Consider the following 13598-nt stretch of genomic DNA (forward strand, 5'->3'; position numbering starts at 1 on the left):
ACTTCTTAATTATAAAGAGTTAGCACCATTAAAATTCACAGTATTAATGTAAGTCCAAATGATTGAATATCTTTGATTCTTTTATCCAAACATTCAGGGTTATCTGTGTTTAAAAATCAAGTATTTAAAAAAATGTGATATGCTTATTTTTGTATTATGGTTCTTGTTTTGGGAATGCCAAAGGTTTGCAAAGGTATTTGTTTGTTTGGAGATGAAAAAAAAAAACTGCTTTTTGTCCTTGTAATTTTTTTCTATTATTATGCTTCCTACAAAATTAATCATGTTGGCTGTATAATAAATATTAAGAAGAATGCAAGATTTATTACCATGAGGAGAACTCCAAAATATTTTACCAATGTTATATAACAATGAGCCATAGATATAGATGCTTCTATTCTCCTGAGATATAGTTCTTTTTATTCTTCATTTTAAGGACGTAACATACAGAAAGAATATATAAGTGTCTCATCTACAAAGCCAGAAATATTGGTTCAGATTCATGGATTATGATGCCAGACTTATTTAAACAACATTCCTTGCATAGCATTTATGTAATTTATTATCATTCATTTACCCAATTGCCTATTTGTCTATAGTGTGCTTTTCTTAAAAATGTATAGTATTAACACTATGCTAAACATTCTGATAAAATGTTTTGTACCTTTTTGTCATATTTTGATCACATAACTGTGTAAGACAAATTCCTATATTTGCAAAACAACTTCATTCAAATTGCTCTCCGTATAAGTTACATGGTCTTTCCCCTGAATCACACTTGAGGTATGATTCTTTTTCATTTATAGTAATGTGCATTTCTCTTTTTAATTATTTTTAAAGCTATGCTTTGTTTCAAGTGTATTAGGAGTCTCTTTTCTGTAGATTGCACCTTATAAACAGTAATCTTGTGTTCATTCTTTTCTCATGTAAAAGGAGCAATTTTAAAACTTAAATTATCATTTTTAAAAGTCTAAGTTGCTTGGAGGATAGTAAGGAACAAAAGAAAAGATGTTTTAAGAGGAGGGGAAGAATTTTATATTCTGTATTCATTGTAGAGTTAAAGAAGAAGGATAAGAGATTTCGCTGTGTGAATGTGTAAGAGAATATAGCAAGAGAGTAATTTAAAAAGTTATACCTACTTTAAGCACTGTTAAACTTTTGAAAATGTCTCTTGATTTGGAAAGAATAAAGTGTTCAGGGTAATAATAGTTATTTTAGCCTAGCAAGGCTAAAATAATTAAGAGTAGAAATCTTAAATTTAACAGTCACTTAAAGCATATAGTTGTATAACATATAGAATAATTTTATTACTTCATTTGCATTCACCGTTATTTTTATTTTCACTGATTCTATTGTTTAATATTTAAAAACTTTTCAGGGCGTGTTGGCTTTAACTCTCCACATGCCAAAAGTCTGCCATCTGCTCTAATACACTTAAGAATGTCTGCGTAGATGCCAGATAACTTGAAATGAAGCTAGCTTTTAGCCAAATTTGCTTTGATGCTGAATACTCTACTTGGGTGGACAGTAATAACTATTAATCTTTATTACTGACTCTGTGAGGTTGTGGATTGTTTCTTTATTTTAAAAGTCAATCCTTTCCCTAGAACCAAGCACCTTTTCCAAGTACAACTGAGATGATGAGAATTTTTTAAAGAGAAAAAACAATGACAAGAATTGTTAAATGTTCTGAAATGAGGCAGGGATCAACACTTATGTAGTGGCTTGGCAACTTGAGATAACGAGGTGTTTTATAAATCGTCCCAAACACCATGATGGTAGAAATATGATTCCCCATCCATTTATACAGTGTTTATTGGATTTCTGTAGGTGAAAGTCTTCATGCCCTATTTGAGATAAACACAACAAATTACTTTAGAAATGTGTACACAAGAACAGAAATAGTTTTATGTAAATGAATCATGATATCAATTGAATGAATAGTTTTATGTAAATGAATCATGATATCAGTTTTATGTAAATGAATCAAGATATCAGTGATATCATGTTAGAAGACATCAAATCTATGAATGTCCAAATTATCTGAAAACTTTATGTAACTAGATATGTATAATGGCTAAACCAAGGTAGAATGAGAATTTCAGGAAAAAAAAAATTAAACATTGGCATCTTAAAAGGTGTGCACTTTGGGATCATGTAAGTGATTCTATCGACATTTGGCTGACCCAAGGGAGATGATGTTAGAGAAAATATATCTCAAATACTGGGATAAAAGACAGATACACGAGACAGAAAACAAGCAGCTTTACAAATATATTCTGCGCATTTCTTCATGCCATAATTCAAGTTCTTCATATACATTGATGAATGGTAAAGGAAATGCATGCTTACATTTGTAAGAAGTGACTTTTCAACTGTATAAATACATCAGAAATACATAATATAATTGACAGTCTCTGCTGACCTAGTTTCATCCTGAATAAATAAATTTTCTTCTACTTAGTAAAATTTGTTTAGCAAAGAGATGATACATGCTGCCAGACACATAAATTTTCAATTTTGAAAAAAATGCAGAACATATTGTTGGAAACTCTATGAAATTTTTCCTGAATATAATAAATTTATGAGTACATACCAGACAGTAGGGCACAATGTAACTGATATTTTTGTATCAGATACCATCCTTTCCCTGTACTTTTCCATGTCCTGAAAAGGACAATTATGTAACAGATAAAATCTGTATGAATCTCGATAAGAGAGTACAATTTTAAATTTAATATATACATGTAATCAATGTGAGTATGCCAAGGTTCTCTGACAACATGTTTCAATGGATAAGAATTTTATTTTTACTTGGCTTTTATATTGTTCATATGAAAGGGTTGCATACTGATTTCCTCATAGATTGTAACATATTTCCTCTTTAATTTCAGAGGCAGTCTATATGTCATAAGTCATCTCAGGAAAAAATATTAACTTTACCTACTAGAGTTTATCACCTCTTCACTATTAAATAGCATCCAGCTTAAACACTGAGACAGTGAGTCCTTTATTCCCCAAATATCCCTTCTCAATTTTATCTATATTCCACAATAATGACATTTGATGCCACTAGTTGGGGCTTATTGCTACTTTCTTTTTTCATGAAAGAATATATCCACAAACATATCATCACTAACTTTCTGTCACGTTATTGTTTAACATACATCGCATGTTTTTTTGCATATATATTTTATCTACATCTTTCTTTAAATATTTTCTGTATGTATGTGATATGTTTTCCTATGTATATGCATGAAGAAAATATTATTCTTTACAAATCTAAAAAAGCAATGTGTCTAATCAGAAAGAGAGAGAGAGAGAGAGAAACAGAGAGAGGTGTGTGTGTGTGTGTGTGTGTGTGTGTGTGTGTAGGGATATGACACAAGTACACATTAAATACTTCATATCTTTCTAGTGAATTTTAAGAAAAAATACAAAAATACTTACATTATTTATTTACATTATAATATAACAGTTTCTGATTTACTCCCAATCTGGTTAACTGTTTCTGCTGGGAATATTTTTCTATTCAGTTAGGTCTTTTTTTCTACTGAAGTTCATATGTATAACCATTATTTTAATTTTATTTTTTATCATTTTGTATTTTTTATTGTTTTATCATATTCTGACTTTGATAAAAATGTTTCTTTTCATGGGAAAATATGTATTTAAATGACTTTTATTCCTTTACTAAATAAGATTTTCTCTTTTAATATACATTGTTTAATCATTTATTCAATTAAGGTTTTTCTACATGGGCTGGGTATTTGCATAAGTGCCTGCCTTGCAAGTGCATGGTCTTGAGTTTGATCCCTAGTACCAAAAAAATGAAAAAAATATTTTCTACAAATTTTTCATTCAAGAAACATGTTGTATTCTTGTACTACGTTAGACACTTTGCTAATGGATTTGCTACCAGAGATGCCATAGTGGATCTCACTCAAGGTAGAAAATACCCAGAAGTTTCCTAGGCTCTCACCAACATTTGATGGTACTTTCAGGTCAGTGGTATTGCAAAGAAGGTCTCTCTAGGTCAGTGCTCTGCTTGCTCGGGATGCTGCCTTCAACAACTGTTTCTAAAGTACCCACTTCAGTTTGGCATTAATAAGCCACAAGAGTAGCTTTAACTTTCAATTTAAATTAAAATAAAGAACATTATTATTGTCTTAGTTATACTAACTACATTTCACTTGCTCAAAAATTACTAGTAATCATCATATTTTGGAGAGCAGTTAGAGAACTGCTTTTCTGTAATTGTTGATAATTTTATTGGATATTATTTTTCCATTATATTAGTTCCAAAAGATCAGGGTAACATTTCATAGGTCTGTAAAATACATCTCTTTTCTCTTATATTTTCTCGTAAACCAGTGAGTTCTTGGTAAGCCCAAAGGAAATCAAAAGGAAAATAAAAAGGAAATAAAATTTTCACCAAATTTCAGTATTTATTCTTTTTTATTATTATGTAAAATTTAGCTTTCATTTCTATGGCTTTTTAAAATTATACCCTAGTCAATTTTAAGAAAGATATTGATCCACAACTCAGGGTGAATTTTGCATCCCCACATTGAGGTATTTTTTATTAAACCATATTGTAAATTAAAGCATATTTTTCATCTATAGGTTTTTTTCACTTAAAATTCAATACTACTGAAAAATAAAAAGGAAACTACTGATTAATTTTGCTTTTGACTTAGAGATAATTCCACTTACTCCAGAAACATTTTTTTTCATTATATAAATAAGATTTTTTTATACTTAGGCCTGATCTGTAATCCATGGGGGAATAAAAAGTGATAATTTTGCCCCCAAAGTGACAAGAATGTGATTAGAAAGCTCATTCATAGTGCTTTGTAGTATTCCATTATTATTTATGAACCATTTAGTTAGGTTGTTTTTTGTTTTTTGGGTTTTTTGTTTTGTTTTGTTTTGTTTTTTCACAATTAGTGTATGCAACCATCTGAACAGCCTAAGAGGTAAGTGGCACTAATCACTGTTTTGAATTTGAATGGAAATACCTGTGTAGGAATTCAGGAAGATACTCTAACCAGTTCTCTAACAATTGGAACTCTGTCAATACAAGTATCACAAAAGACAGGACTCATTATGGAGGTTGATATTAGAATGACAGTTTAAGACACAGCTCCTCTATTCTACACTTGTTTACTAGATATATAACCTTGGCCATGGTTCTTAGCTTCAGTGCTTTGCTTATTTTCAGGGTAGATACAGTTTGGCAGATTTCAAGAGGTGAAAAAACCAAACAAAGAATTAATTTTCATGAATCCTTTAGTCTCATGCATCGTTGTCTGTGAAACTGTCTCAATGTTTTTTCCCCATATCTTTCTTTTTAAATATTCAATTGTTAACTTCTATTTTACCCCAAAATTGTGGAAAACATAGAATATTCACTTTTATTTCTCAAGTATTCCTCCATTTTCAAAATATGAAGCCGAGCATATTTTTATAAGTTCAATAATAGTCTGTATGGCTTCATAGGTTGGGCACTGTACAATTCCATGGAATTTCATTCACAGAGACTACAGTCATGTGATAGAGATAAATTTATTGAGTTGTATGGATACATATATTAAAAAATCTCCTCCTTCAATAAATCTAATTATAAAATAGAAACTATAGTTGTTAAACTAAACTGTAAAAGGTATGTTCTTGTATATGGATACACGGAAAACAACTATAAAATTGGGAATACATGATCATTTTAATCTGATCTCAATAATTTTTGTCTTCATTAATTAAGTTCCCAGATATCTTCAAAGAAGCTTCCACTTTATTCTAACACTAAAATTAAAATAAAATTGTGAGTTGGAGCAAGAATTGTTACTACATGACAGTATAACAACTTACTTTTATGTAAATAACACTTTTGATAAAACAATTTAGTTTGCTAAGCTTATTTGTTACTTGTATTCAATATATTTTTAAATACAACCCCTTAACCTAAAGGTCATCTGTAACAAACTTAAAACAAGAAAAATATACAAAAGATAAATGAAAGAAATAGTAACAAAAATGTTTATAAATATATATTTAAGTGCTTTGTTTTTAGCTTTACCCCCAGACTCATGACATGACTGGGTTTTTGAGTTGGTTGGTGCAGTTCCAGTGTTAGTGTTAATCAATGAAACAAGAGAAATTATTTTATGTTCTAATCTAGTTTGAATGAGCTCAGAAACCAAGAAAATGAAATGTCATCCATGCCCAATTTGATATAATCAGAATTCTTGTATACATTCAGAAATATGTTCTTTTATAATTTCAACTATTTTAAGCACTTAGTTGACACTTAAATTAAATGTGTCATAGAATAAAAAATTGCTTAGTATTGCTGTCCAGGTGGAAGAAGTCGAATCTAAAAGTTTCATGAAATTCTTGTGACAAAACTATGATAATGATGGGAATCATTTCTCTGAAAGCACGCTCCTGTAGGTTTTCCAGTAAAATATTGCAACTGCCCTTGAAAAATTTATGCAGTGACTAAAGATCCATTTTTTCTGTACATCTGACTTCACATATACACACATGGGCAAAAGGAATATTTCTGGCAACATCAGAAAAACAGCAGACTAATTATATAATATAATCAATTCTGTTTGTCTTCAGGGCACATAACCTAGGGATTATTTTGCATTTGAAAGAACTATTTTTATAAAATGTCTTTGTAGATTTATTTACCCTAAAATGTAAACATAATTTTTATGCATATCCTGTAAAAAAGGACATTCTATGATTTTGTGTTTTCTTCTGTTTTGCTTACTCTGTTATTTAAAAGTAATATATTTTACAGAAATATGTATATCCATATTGCAGACAAAGAAAAACTTCTTACTTTCATATAAAGCAAATTTACTTGTCCTAAATGTTCTGTATAGATTTATATAAACCAATGCTTTTCTGTTACTTAATGTTATGATTGATACATAGAAGTTAACTGAGAGACTCAGCAGGAAGCCACGGTCCTTACGTTTTTAAATATCATCATCCTGCACAAGAGAAGAACACAGAGATTTTGTGAGTGTCACAGCTTCCCTAGAAAGGGAAGAGGTGAGGGCCTGTGTGTCATATAAGGGAGAAGAGGTTTGTTCCTCCATTTCACTCTGGCTGCTGCCTTGAAGTGTTACCCCAATGCCTTACCACTCTGCCTTGGAGCCAGCGGATTATGGACTGAAACCTCCATAGACAGTGAGCTAAATAAATAAAACGTCCTTTCTTTGTTTTGGGTGTCAAGTATTTTGTCCTAGCAATGAGAGAAAAGTAACCAAGACACTTAATAGCTTTAGATTCATGGAATTTTTTTTTTTTTGTATCAGAGATCAAACTCATGACATTGTGTTTGCCAGCCAGGCACTTATGCTGCTAAGCTAAATCCCCAGCCCATGGAATTAAATTTTAACTTTGTAAAATTTAGTATAATTCCAGAGATAATACTGACTGGAAGGTAAGAGCATTAACTGAAACCAGTTTTTAAAAATTCAAATCTAACACAAACAGAATTTAGTCAAAAAATATAATTTCCATGTGCTTGAGTTTCCTCATTATTAATATAAGATTAATAATAGTATGCCAGAAACTTGGTTATGTGACTACTGAGTTTATATTATATTTTCAACACAATAGAACCTAATAAAGTTTTCTTTAAAGTTCATTACTGTTATTTTTGTGGCATTATTTTCACAGTGACTGCATTGGTTACTTCCTTCTTGCCTAGACACAATTAGACATCATGAGCACATGCAGGCTTGTTTGGCTCCAAGAAAACAGGTAGCTTTTAAATGTGGTAAAAAGAGTACTCACGAAGGGAGACGCATCCTTCTAATTCACACCCCTACTGATCCATCCTAACCAGACCCACATTCTATCTATTGTGTCATTTAGTCAATACAGTCTGAATGATGGAGAGCCAATTCTCAAGATGACCCTTTTTATCCAGTGTTCTGAGGCTTTCTTCTGGAAAGCAAACTGTTTCAAAAGAATTTACCTTTACCTTTTTAAACTCTTGACTGTGGGAAGGGTAGGGTCTTGCTGATTCCTGAGTGGCCTTCAAAACATCTTGCCAATTGTTCTGATGCAAAGTACTTGGCTTTTTTTTGGTTTGTTTGTTTGTTTTTGTTTTTGTTTGTTTGTTTGTTTGTTTTATGATAATTTTTTTCTGCAGCCAAACTCTGCTGGATACCATGTTTGTATCTCCAACCTTAAAGTCTGCCACATTTACTGCTGCTTCCATTCTGGCCATCAGCAATGTTTTTCAAATAACTCTGCTCTGGTTTTTAGTTCTTTTTTCATACCTGATAATGTTTGAAGCATCTGGCTTAACCATGCAGCAGCCTGAATGTTGGGCTGCCTTGAGATTTTCTGTCAAACTGTAGAATTCGCTGTTCTCAAGCTCACTCTCATGCAAAATGTCAGAAAAAAGGGGAAATTTCAAAAACATTTTCTGCTGGAGTGTAACACAAACTTGATTCCAACTGTCAGTGAAATCCCTCTTCCAAACAGACCATCCTAAACCTAACTTTTACTGTCTTTTTTTCAGTCATCATTCTCTTGAGTTCTGCAGACTCTTCTATCAGGCTCATTCTAGCTATTCTCTATGCAGCATCTTCAAACCTCCCACAACCCAATTCCAAGTCTTCAAAACCACATGGTCAGGTATATTCACAGCAATGACTCTATTTCTTATATAAAAAAAATCCATCTTAGTCACTTTTTTACCTCTGTGAAACAATCCCCAACACCCACAATCCAGAACACCCACAATCCAGAACACCCACAATCCAGAACACCCACAATCCAAAACAGCAAAGATTTTTTTTGGCTTAGTCTTAGATTTCTGAGTCCTTGTGTAGCTGGCCAGTTACAAGGCATGAATGACATGATACAAGGGATTGGGTTGAGAGAATTTGTTCACATTATGGTGTTTGGGAATTAGAGAAAAGAGATGATCCAGAGAGGGAGAAGTACCTCTCTAAATTATACCACCAGTGACATACCTCCATCAGGCCTTCCTCCTGACAGCACTTTAATGATGCTGTACCAAGCTAAGACTAATCTAACTCAACTTAATCTAACACCTGCTTTCTAAAAGTTTCATCTCTGAACAAACACAATTGGCTTTAGATGGAACACTGCAGATTTTTTTTTTTGTACTGGGGAACAAACTGATGACTTCATGCTTGCCAGGCAAGCGCTTATGCTGCTGAGCTAAACGCTTGGCCCCAATATTGCAGGTGTAAACTATAAAATTAACCAAAATCTAAAGTGTGTGATGTGATCATATATGTGTATGTATGTGTATAACATCATATGATCCTTTATATAAAATATGAAGTTGGATGTTTATCGAGTATTTTATGCATATTTATATGAGAGAATCTGGCAAAACCTCACAAAATCTTGTCTGCATCATTTATTATGACAATCTAATTTATATTGTCAATCATAAAAGATATTTTACTCAACTGTCAATTTGGTAATCCTTTGTGGTTTTATTCATTTATTATTAGCTGGGATATTTGACTCGTCCAATAGCTTTCTTATTAAATTTGAATATTGTAATGTTGTTTTGTGCTAGCAAGACAGTAAGAGCACTTCTCTCTCCTCAGTTTCCTGACTTTGAACATTGAATTATTGGTAACTTTTTGGATTACAGGCTATATGACACCTTGGTTGCAAGACATTTTCTTCCCTTCAGGTACTCACAAAAGAAATGAAACACTAAGGTCATAAGTAATATGCTTACATATATATTTACAAAAGCAATAAAATGCTACACAGTTACTTACTTCACAATACCAGAAAAACTTTTTTCCACTGGCCCAGAGTAAGAAGTTTTGATGTATTTAACAACTCGTAATAAAGATCAAAACATGTGACCTAACCTCAACATAAGACTTCATTTCTGAAGGAAGTGAAGATGAAAGACTATACTTATATATCTCGATAAAGCTTTTGATTACATTATGCTCTAAGTATACAGAAATGTATAGTTTTAGTGTTTTAACTGAAAACTTTATGATTATGATGTTATTTTTCGGGCCATGAGTTAGCAAAAACGAAATGAAATCACTGTTGTAGAGTCCTGGATACTTACATGCCTCATCAGGAAATTTAGCTGCTGGAATTAATCCAGTAATATCAACTTGATGCACTGCCTAGGTATGGCAGATTAAGAAAGTATAGCACTGGGGCTGGGATTTAGCTCAGTGGCATAAGCGTCTGCTTTGCAAGCACGTGGTCATGAGTTCAATCCCTGGTACCGATAAAAAAAAAAAAGTATAACATTGGTTCTTTCAGCATTGGTAATGATCCATTTATAATAATTTGTAAAGGTCACATAGAGAGTGTATTTTTGGAGGAACTTGTCAGTATTTTGCACACTACAATTCATCTTAAATTAAAGGGCAAGATACAGATTGCAAGATAATCACCCAAGGTTTAACATATATTTATGAGTTCGGGAGACATGAGGACTTTATGGGAGACAGCAGCTGAGTATAAGATTTGCATATAACCAGATCAAAGACTAATAGAAATCACTGGATGGAATCCAGTTTCCATCAACAAAGATGGTTTCAAAAAAGACTTATCTTCTTTGTTTCACACTAGGACATGCAGGAAAAACCTGGTTGGAATTTTCTTACAAGAAAACCAACCCAAGTTTCCTGCCATGAACTACAAACACAGACAGGGAAGCCGAGGCCTTATCTGTGATTGTTCAAAAAAATATCAAAGGAATGTCTCTGTCATGACAATAACTGTATTCTTGGTTTTCTAGCAAAGGTTGAGTATCTCCAGTCTATACATAAACATTCACCCACAGAAAGGGAATTGAGGATTGTAAGAGTAGCCTGAAGATTTTCCCAAGACAGCAAAACATTCTTGCCCTAATATAAATATTACTGTACAGTTATGGCGGTGGTCTAACATGGCAGAGGGCCAAAATGGGACCGCTTACCACCTCTTGCCTCTTCTTCAGCCTTAATTGCAACTCCCCTTCCTGTTTGCACACACAGAGAATTTCAATGGGTTCTGCACACATCGTGAATATCTGCCCCATGCACCACTTCAATCAGAGGTCATATAACTCTCTGCCTCTCTGTATTGGGCTGAAGGAGACAGTTCAGACATCAAGGGTTGTTTGCCCCTTTCCGAGTCCTAAATAAATCTATTTTGAACTTTTTGCTTCTCTATTACACCAGAAGACTCTAACAGGCAGTATTTACAGTTCCTTTACTTTTTGTGTCTTTGTGCTTTAAATGCTAAGATATCTGTAAATTAAACAATGGAGAAGGAAAAAGGAGTGGAAGAGCTTTGTAGAAAAAAGAATCTAGCTTCCCTGACATCCACAGGGCGAAACTGAAGACAGTGGAGGGGAGACATTTTCCTTCAAATTAAATTATAAAGATTATTGTTACAATATCCTGAAATCACTTTTAAGTAATAAAATATGAGATCATTTATATGTTTAAGAAATATTCTCCATGGAAAATTAAGTATAAAACCATGGACCAATTGAAAGGGAGAGATGGAGATAATTGATTGTGTTTAATTTATCAAAAATGCATTACTTTCATATAGGTATAACAAATTATCAGCAACTTGGTAGCTTAAAACAGCAAATAGTTATTATTTCATTTTTTGAAGGCCAAATTTCAAAAAGAAAAGAAAATTTACAATGTGTTATTTCTTGTAATCCACAAACAAGCCCCCAAACTTGAGTTCAAAAAAAATGAAGCAAAAAACATATTTCAAAAAGCATCGCTTATTTATTTTATCCTGGGCCCAGCGACACAGTGCAGTTGGAGATTGCAAAAGCTGTGTTCCTCTATGCTTGCCTTGTATGTATACATCACAGCTCACCAAGTAGGGGTTATGGGCGTGGATCAGGAAATCTGTTAATGAGGAAGATCTTTGTTTTCCTCAGCAGACAGTAGAGGAGTCTAGCAGCAATTAACAATCTTTTGTTACCTTATTTTAGCACCACATCTGTTATTTGTAGAGGGCAATAATGGTTAACATATCAATTAGGTTAGGTTTTTAGGGATTTATGACTCTTTACAGAGGGGAGCATTGATTAACATATCAATTAAGTCACCCAGAGGAAAAGAAACACGCATATTGAACAGTAGTCCACATTACAGGTATTTTGGTATAATACAAATATAACAAAGCTTTTTTTGCTAGTGTACAACATTATGTACTATATATATCCTAACTCCACATGATGATCGTAGTCATTATGACTGCAAACATGTACAAATAAAGGAAAATTAAATAGTGTTTATTTCCTTGAGGGTTCAGGAAAAGAAGTTATTCCAATCCTCCTCACTTGTGATACTGTTCCTTAGTTTATGACTTCATTTTTTTAAATCTCTACCTCTATGATTGCTTCATGATTTTCCAGTTTCTCTGTGTGTTCAAATTATCCATCTTCTTATATGAACAGTCCCTCACTGCATCATCTACAGATTTTCAAATCAAATAACCATCACAAGTTCTGGTTAGACAGGAATTTTGAGGAAAGAGTTTTCAGCCCAGTACATAAAATCAAATATTTAGACAAAATTTTTACTATAGAATTTGAAATAGTTGCTTCTAATTTCATGACTTTAACACTTCCTTTTCAAATTTCTAAAACTATTTTCATTTTCCAACTGAGTTCAGTTTGCTGTGAACATTATTGCTATAGGCAGCTGAGTTAGTTAGAAATAGTATAAGCAGTTAGACAGAGCCAGGCCCTTAAAAAAGCTCACATAGAGGACCAGATGTCTTGTGACCTTTGAGGAGAAGGACATCTCCTACTGTGGGCAAAACAAATGTAGCCACTCCAAAAAATGTAAACATCACTGATTGATATTCTAAATAGGTATGCATCACTTTGATAAAACCAAGGGGCACCATGCCAACCTCCCCCAGGAAGAGTCATTGCTCCATAAGAATTCCTGCTTATTAAGTGACTCACTTCCCCATTCATCCTTGGTTTGGTCAATCTCACCTGAACAATTAATTTATTGGTTGACCACCTTTCTGTCCCTCTTCACGACTGTCTACCATGCCATTTCCCAGGCTTTCCCCATCTTGGACCTGTCTCACCTTGTGATTTCACTCTATAAAAATCCCTAGAAATGACAGTCTTCCGCAACATACTGGGGACCTCTTTTGTTTCTCTCTCAGATAGAAGCTTTCTTTCTCTCAATAAATATATTCTGTTCTTAAACTCTGTTGTTCCTAAAATTCATTATTTAATTTTCTTTTTTTTTTAATCGGTACTGGGGATCGAACTCACGACCATGTGCTTGCAAGGCTGGCACTTATGCCACTGAGCTAAACCCCCAGTCGCCATTCTTCAATTCTAGAGAACACAAATCCATACTGGACATACAGTAGGTCGAGAATTTCATTCCCTGTGTCATTATCTAAAAAGTAAATTGAATGCTTGAAATTGCCAATGGCAAGATAAAATAATGTAGCTTCAAACACTCTAAAACAGACATAGTAATAGTACAGAATGAATGTGATGAAAAAATGAAACAATAAGTATTTAGAAATTTACAAAGACTCCTGAATTAGCATATAGATGC

Source organism: Cavia porcellus, unplaced genomic scaffold, assembly GCF_034190915.1.
Source record: "Cavia porcellus strain 051 isolate PalLab524CR breed Dunkin Hartley unplaced genomic scaffold, mCavPor4.1 scaffold_30, whole genome shotgun sequence".
In the NCBI taxonomy this organism is placed as follows: Eukaryota; Metazoa; Chordata; class Mammalia; order Rodentia; family Caviidae; genus Cavia; species Cavia porcellus.